Below are 9,354 nucleotides of genomic sequence, written 5' to 3'. Positions count from 1 at the left end.
AAAGCCTGAACAGACCAATAACAGCAAATGAAGTAGAAGCAGTACTCAAAAAACTCACGTCACAAAAAAAGCCCTGGACAAGAGGGTTTCACGGGAGAATTCTACAAAGCATTTAAGGAAGAGCTAACCCCTATTCTTCACAGACTATTCCAAAAAAACCAAAATGATGGGAAAATCCCAAACTCTTTTTATGAACCCAGCATCATACTAATTCCAAAACAAGAGAGAGACACAACAGAGAAAGAAAACTTCAGGCCAATATCGCTGATGAACATAGACGCTAAAATCTTCAACAGAATATTAGCAAATCGCATCCAACACATTATAAGAATCATACACCACGACCAAGAGGGATTCATCCCAGGGATGCAAGGATGGTTCAATATACGCAAATCAGTAGATGTAATACATCACATAAATAAAAGCAAAGACAAAAATCACATGATCATATCAATAGACGTAGAAAAAGCTTTTGATAAGATACAACACCCATATATGATAAAAACACTCAGCAAAGTAGGAATAGAGGGAGCATTACTCAATATAATAAAAGCCATATATGAGAGACCTACAGCCAACATCATATTCAATGAGCAAAAATTTAGACTTTTCCCACTAAGATCAGGAACAAGAAAAGGTTATCCACTTTCACCACTTCTATTCTGTATAGTATTGGAAGTTTTAGCCACAGCGACCAGACAAGAAAAAGAAATTAAAGGCATCCAAATCAGAAAGGAGGAAACAAAATTGTCATTATTTGCAGATGACATGAAAGTGTACATGGAAAATCCTATAGCCTCTACCAAAAACTGCTCAAACAAGTAGATGAATTTCTCAAAACAGCAGGTTACAATGTCAATATCCAGAAATCAAAGGCATTTTTGTATACCAACAATGAAACAGCAGAAGAAGAAATCAAGAAAAAATGCCATCTGATATAGCAAAAACAAACTGGACAGCTACATGCAAAAAAATAAAACTTGAGCACTGAATTACACCATACCAAAAAAAAATTAAATTCAAGGTGGCTAAAAGACATAAATATAAGCCATGACACCATTACAGTCCTAGAGGAGAACATTGGCAGGAAAATATCAGATATTCCATGCAGCAATATTTTTACTGATACATCCACCAGAGCAAGAGACATAAAGGAAGCAATAAACAAATGGGATCTCATCAAAATTAAAAGCTTCTTAGAAAGCCTGAACAGAACAATAACAGCAGATGAAATTGAAGCAGTAACCAAAAACCCCCTTCACACAAAAGCCCTGGAACAGATGATTTCACAGGAGAATTCTACAAAGCATTTAAGGAAGAGCTAACCACTATTCTTCACAGACTATTCCAAAAAATCCAAAATGATTTCAAACTCCCAAACACTTTTTATGAAGCCAGCGTCATCCTAATTCCAAAACCAGATAGACACACAACAAAGAAAAAAAACTTCAGGCCAATATCGCTGATGAACATAGACGCTAAAATCCTCAACAAAATATTGGCAAATCACATCCAACAATACATGAAAAAGATCATACACCATGACCAAGTGGGATTGATCCCAGGGATGCAAGGATGGTTCAATATACGCAAATCAATAAATGTAATACACCACATAAACAAAAGCAAAGACAAAAATCACATGATCACATCAATAGATGTGCAAAAAGCTTTTGATAAGGTAAAACACCCATTTATAATAAAGGTACACAGCAAAGTGGGAATAGAGGGAGCATTCCTCAATATAATAAAGGCCATATATGAAAGACCTACAGCCAACATCATACTCAATGGGCAAAAACTAAAAGCTTTTCCACTAAGATCAGGAACAAGACAAGGTTGTCCACTTTCACCACTTCTATTTAATATAGTATTGGAAGTTTTAGCCACAGTGATCAAACAAGAAAAGGAAATAAAAGGCATTCAAATTGGAAAGGAGGAAACAAAACTGACATTGTTTGCAGATGACATGATAGTCTACATGGAAAATCCTATAGTCTCTACCCAAAAACTACTCGAACTAATAAATGAATTTGGCAAAACAGCGGGATACAAAGTCAATATCCAGAAATCAAAGGCATTTTTGTATACCAACAATGAGTCAGCAGAAGCAGAAATCAAGAAAAAATCCCATTTGAATAGCAAAAACAAAAATAAAATATCTGGGAATAAATCTAACCAAGGAGGTAAAAGACCTATATGCAGAAAACTACACAACACTGAAGAAAGAAATCAAGGAAGACACAAACAAATGGAAACATATACTGTGTTCATGGATTAGAAGAATTAACATCATCAAAATGTCCATACTACCCGAAGCAAATTACAGATTCAATGCAATACCTATTAAAGTACCAATGGCATAGTTCACAAACATAGAAAAACACTTCAAAAATTTATATGGAACCATAAAAGTCCCCAAATAGCAACTGCAATGTGGAGAAAGAAGAACAAAGTAGGAGAGATCACAATACCTGATATCAAATGGTATTACAAGGCCACTGTAATCAAAATAGCCTGGTACTGGCATAAAAAGAAGCACATAGAACAATGGAACAGAATAGAGAACCCAGAAATAAACCCAACTCTCTACAGCCAAATAATATTCGACAAAGGGGGCAGTAACATAAAATGGGGTAAAGATGGCCTCTTCAACAAATGGTGTTGGGAGAACTGGACAGCTGCTGCAAAAAAAAATGAAACTGGAGCCCCAACTTACATCATACACCAAAATAAATTCAAGGTGGATAAAAGACTTAAATATAAGCTGTGATACCATTAAAGTCCTGGAGGAGAACATTGGCAGGAAAATCTCAGATATTTCACACAGCAACATTTTTACTGATATGTCCCCTAAAGCAAGGAATATAAAGGAAAGAATAAACGAATGGGATCTCATCAAAATAAAAAGCTTCTGCATGGCTAAAGAAAACAGCGTTAAAATAAAAAGACAACCAACTGTATGGGAAAACATAGTTGCCAATGATACCTCAGACAAAGGTTTCATCTCCAAAATATACAAAGAACTCACATGACTTCATTCTAAGAAGACAACTAACCCAATTAGAAAATGAGGAAAGAACTTGAACAGACACTTCTGCAAGGAGTACATACAGAGGATCCAGAGACACATGAAGAGATGCTCAATATCACTTGCTATCAGAGAGATGCACAGTAAAACCACAATGAGATACCACTTTACACCAGTGATAATGGCTATCATAAACAAAGCAATAAACAACAAATGTTGGAGAGGGTGTGGGGAAAAGGGGACTCTGGTCCACTGTTGGTGGGATTGCAGACTGGTACAACCATTATGGAAAACAGTATGGAATTTCCTCAAAAAACTAAAATTGGACTTGCCTTTTGACCCAGCAATTCCACTGCTAGGATTGTATCCTAAGAACCCTAAAACACCAATCCCAAAGAACATATGTACCCCAGTGTTCATAGCAGCACAATTTACAATAGCCAAGGGTTGGAAGCAACCTAGGTGCCCATCAGTAAATGACTGGATCAAAAAACTATGGTACATATACACAATGGAATTCTATGCACCAGAAAGAAAGAAGGAGCTCCTACCTTTTGCAACATCATGGATGGAACTGGAAAGCATTATGCTGAGTGAAATAAGCCAGGTGTTGAAGGACAAATACCATATGATCTCACCTTTAACAGGAAGCTAAACAACAGAACAAACAAGCAAGCAAACTATAACCAAAGACACTGAAATAGGGAACAGGCTGACAGTGACCAGAGGGGAGAGGGGAGGTAATTTCAGGGGAAATGGGGGAGGGATTTAGAAGAACATATATAAATAGACAGAAAACTGTACTTGAAAAATAATTAAATTAAAAAATTGAAAAAAGAAAAAAACCTAATGGGAAGCCCTGGCTGGTGTGGCTTGGTGGATTGGGTGTGGGCCTTTGAGCCGCACGGTCGTGGTTCGATTCCCAGTTGGGGCGCATCCCTGAGTTGCCAGCCAGTTCCCAGAGGGGGAGTCGCTGGAGGCAGCCATGCATTGGTGTTTCTCTCCTTCTCTCCTTCCCTTCCCCTCTAAGGATAAATAAATAAAAATCTAAAATAAAATAAAAAATTTAAAAACTAATGGGAAATGATAGAAGAACTCAGGTGTGAAATAATTTAGCTTAAATTGATAAGCTTAAGTGGCTAATGCATGTGGAAAGCTGTTATTCCAAAATTGTGTAGCTTTTGAATGTGATGCCTTTCCTTTATCACCAAAACTTTGCGTCCAGAACTTTATCTAGACCAGGGGTGTCAAACCCATTTTCTCTGGGGACTTGTGCAAGTAGACTTGTGCCAAGTTCTTGCCTTCCATGGATTTTCAAATCACTTGCAGAGATCAGATATAAATATGTGACAAGTTATGTAATTAAACTAGTATGTATTGCTCCACATTTTTGGAATGACAAATCTGAGTCTTTCAAGTTGTGAATTTATTTCTGTAGGGTTTGATTTGCCAAAAAAAAATTAATCCTGAAAAATCTGCGTTGGCCTATATCAGGTCCTGTTAATGTCTAATCAATACAGATCACAACAAACTAGTACAGTCACTTAGCTGCTAAAACCTGAAGTAGGAGTTGACCTCCTGTAGTTTTGCACAACTTTTGGATAAATCATTAGTTCGTAGGAAACTTTAACTCATAAAGATGTCATATGGAATTCTTACCCTGCCTGGAACTTTGCATTTATAAATCAGGTCCTTGATTTTACTCATTTAAATAAATGAATTTACCTATAACATATAACTTTGATAACTCTTATTTTTAATATTTATTTTTTTTAAGATTTTGTTTGTTTGTCTTTGGAGGGGAATGGAGGGAGAGAGGGAGAGAGGTGTCGGTGTGTGGTTGCCTCTTGTGGGTCTCCTGCTGGGAACCGGGAGCTGGCCTGCAGCCCAGGCATGTAGCTGGACTGGGGGTTGGGCTGCGGTCATGTGGTTCGCAGGCTGGCACTCGGTCCACTGGGCTACACCAGCCAGGGCTAAATTTGATAACTCTTGTTAAATAATGTAGATGTTTTAATGTAAAGGTTGAGTTAATGGGTAGTATTCTTCATTTTAACTACATGATTTGTTTTTCTGAATGTTGTACATAAATGGATCTAAAACAAAAACAAAACAAAAAAAAAAGAATGGCCATCATAAACAAAGCAACAAACAAGTGTTGGAGAGGTTGTGGAGAAAAGGGAACCCTAGTGTACTGTTGGTGGGATTGCAGACTAATACAACCACTATGGAAAACAGTACGGAATTTTCTCAGGAAACTAAAACTGGATCTGCCTTTTGACCCAGCATTCCACTGCTAGGATTATGTCCTAAGAATCTTGAAACACCAATTCAGAAGAACCCAGGCACCCCAATGTTTATAGCAGCACAATTTACAATAGCCAAGTGCTAGTAGCAGCCTAGGTTCCTATCAGTAAATGAGTGGATCAAAAAACTGTACTACATTTACACAATGGAATACTACACAGCAAAAAGAAAGAAGGATCTCCTACCTTTTGCAGCAGCATGGATGGAACTGGAGAGCATTATGCTAAGCAAAGTAACCCAGGTGGTGAAAGACAAATACCATATGATCTCACCTATAAGTGGAATCTAATTAACAAAACAAACAAGCAAGCAAAATATAACCAGAGATATTGAAACTAGGACAATCTAACAGTAACCAGAGGGGAGAGAGAGGGAAAGAAGGGAAAGTGTCATCAACGAACATGTATAAAAGTCCCATGGACAATGTCAGAGGGGAGTAGAATTGATGGTGGGAGGTGGGTCTGGAGAAAGTGATGGTGGGAAAATGGAGACAACTGTACTCAAACAATAATTTTAGAAAAAAGAATAGAGAGGAACTTCCTCAACTTGACAAAGAACATATACCAGAAAAATCTTACCTAACATAGTACTCAGTGGTGAGAAATTAAAAGCTTTTCCAATATCATCAGAAGTAAGACAAGGATGTCTTTTCTCACCATTGCTTTGCAGCATTGTATTGGAAGGCCTAGCCAGTACAATAAGTCAAGAAAAGGAAATAAAAGTTATACAAATTGGGGAAGATGAAATTATTTTTGTTCATAGAAGATATAATACTCTATGTAGACAATCTTAAACAACCAATACAACTCCTGGAACTAATAAAAGATTACAGCAAGGTTTCAGTATACAAGGTTAATATAAAAGTCAGAAACTTTCCTATAAGAAAGCATTAAACAAATGAAATTTGAAATTAAAAACTCATTACCATTTGCATTAGCCACCCCAAATGAAATATTTAGCAATACTTTTAATAAAAAGCAGTATGTACATTAACTATATGAGGAAGACTCAGATGAAAGATATAAAAGAATAATTAAACAAATGTTTGTGGAAAGAAAGATTCAATACTGTCAAGATGTCAGTCTTCCCAAGTTGACCTATGTATTCAATGCACTCCCAGAAAAAAAAACAGCAAATTATTTTTTGTACATTGACAAATTAATTTTAAAATTTATTTGAAGAGGCGAAAGACTCAGAGTGGCCAACATAATATTGAAGGAGGAGAACAAAATTGGAGAACTGACTCTACCTGACTTCAAGAATTACTAAAGAGCTACTGTAATCAAGACAGAGTGGTATAAATAAATTATATAGTAATTTAATTTATAGCTCCATATAATTACTAAAGAGCTACTGTAATCAGGACAGTGAAAAAACAAATAAATAGATCAATGGAACAGAATAAAAAGCCCAGAAACAGACCCACATAAAAATAGTCAACTTATCTTTGACAAATAAGGAAAGGCAATTCAATGGAGAAAGAATAGTCTTCTCAACAAATGTGTCTGGAACTGACATCCATGTGCAATAAAATGAAGTGAGCACAGAACTTACACCCTTCATATAAATTAACTCAAAATAGGCCATAGACCAAAATGTAAAATGCAAAGCTGTAAAACTCCTACAAGATAATATAAGAGAAAACCTAATTGACCTTGGTTATGACACTGAATTTTTAAATAGAATACCAAAGGCACAATCACGAAAGAAATAATTAATAAGCTGAACTTAATTAAAATTCTGGCACCTATAACTTGTCATGTATCATAATTGTGCCTTGATCTGGCAAAATTAAAAACTTCTGCTTTGTGATCTGAAAGATAATTTCAAAAAAGATGAGAAAAGTCATGAACTAGGAGAAAAAATGTAAAAAAAACTCATAAAAGTCTACTATCCAAAATATACAAAGACTTCTTAAAACTTTGACATAAGAAAACAAACAACCTAATCAAAAAGTAGTCCAAGGTAACAGACATCATACCAAAGAAGATGTGCAGATGGCAAGTAAGCAGATAAGATTCTCCACATTATATGTCGTTACAGAATTGCAAATTAAAACAACGATGAGTTACCATACACCACTTAGAATGGCCAAAATCCAAAATACTGGCCCACTACATGCTGATGAAGATGTAGAGCAACAGGAACTCTCATTCTTTTCTGGCAGAAATGCAAAGTTGGACAACCACTCCGGAAGACAGTTTGGCAGTTTCTTAACAAAACTAAATATATTCTTTCCCTAAAATACAATAATCACACTCCTTGGTAATTATACAAAGCAGTTAAAACTTTATGAGCATACAGAACCCTGATGTTTGTAGCAACTTTCATAGTTGCCAAAACGTGGGGGGGGAAACAAGATATCCTCCAATAAGGGAATGGATATATAGAATACAGCACATCCAGAAAATGAATATTCATCAGCACTAAAAGAAAAATGAGCTATCAATCCATGAAAAACATGGAGGAAACTTAAACACACATTCTAAGAAGCCAGTCTGAAAAACTATGTGCTGTGTTATTCCAATTTCATGACATTCTGGGAAAAGGCAAAGCTATCTTCATAGAAGGAGAATCAGTGGTTTCCCAGGTCAGAGGGCAAGGAAGAATGAAAAGGCAAAACACAGAGAAATATTTGGGCAGTGAAACTATTCTGTGTGATATTACAATAGTGGATACATGTTATTACACATCTGTCTAAACCCACAGAATGTACACCACCAACAGTGAATCCTAATATAAACTATGAACTTTAGGTGATAATTATATGTCAATGTAGGTTCATCTGTTTTCAAAAATGTGCCATTTAGTGCAAGATGTGATATTGACAGTAGAGCAGGTTGTGTGTATGTGGAGAGAGGAGCTATATGGAAACTCTCTGTACTTTCTGCTCAGTTTTGCTATAAACCTAAAATTGCTTTTGTTAATTTAAAAACTAAAACAATAATATTCCACCCATTTTTGTCTACTGTCATCTGCAAGCAAGGAGTGACATGGGGCAAGACCAAAATTTCATTATGAGACAATTAATGGGGAGACTGGTTCAACTGTTTATCCATCCTTCATCCACCCACTCATCATCAATTCATTTATTTACTCATTAACTCAGTCAAAAGCAATGCTGCTAAACATCATCACCTCAGAATAGGATGTGGTGTAATTAAATAACAAATATTTGTGAAGGCCTTTGATGTTTTAAACACTGTTCTAGGATTTGGTATACAATAGCAAAAAAACAAATTAAAAATCTTTGCCATTCACAATCTGCTGAAGTGATAGTAAACTCACAAATAAACAAGTTATAACATGAAGTGATTAGTAGGGTGGGGTAAGAGACATAATTTCCAATAGAGTTGACAGGGATGGTTTTAGAAAATGATATATGAGAAGACAAAGAAGTTGAGAGAAAGCCATGAGGATAACTGTGGGAGGAGAACACAGACAAGGAACAGCAAGGTGAGAGCAGAGGGGAACAGACTATGTGCTCCATAGTGAGAACTCTGGCTGTTGGTGGGAGTGAGCTGAGAAGCCATTGGTTTCCAGCAGAGGAGTAAGTGGCATGGGTGTTTTTTTTAATGTAATAGGTATTTGTTTCAGTCCACAAACTCATAGAGAAAAGGAATAGCACTCTATCTCCCCTAAGGCACCCTAACTGTGACTCACATCTCACAGGAGAGAAATCCTACCTCAGCCATTACTTCCATCTCCTTGGATGTCTAAAGTCACTTGAATGAGGACTGTGCATGAAGACCAGAGGCAAAGGCCTGCATCTCACTGAACTGCATCATGCTCAATGCTGATGCTCTGCCCTTGTCTGACCTGCTAGGTCCCATATCATGAATGAGGCATTGCTTAAGACACCTTGCATAGGATCTTATCTTCCTATGCCAGATTTGCAAATATTTGTTCAGGTAACTCCAGATGCACAAATAAACCCAAAATTTCTGTGGCTCAATGAAAGGAGAGATCCTATTTTGCGTGTGTCAATTTCCGTGCAGGTGGTCCTGCATTGTGGGAAG

This window comes from Sturnira hondurensis, unplaced genomic scaffold (assembly GCF_014824575.4).
Source record: "Sturnira hondurensis isolate 20B ecotype Veracruz unplaced genomic scaffold, ASM1482457v3 Scaffold0019070, whole genome shotgun sequence".
NCBI classification, from domain to species: Eukaryota; Metazoa; Chordata; class Mammalia; order Chiroptera; family Phyllostomidae; genus Sturnira; species Sturnira hondurensis.
Note: the sequence above shows the minus strand (reverse complement) of the source record.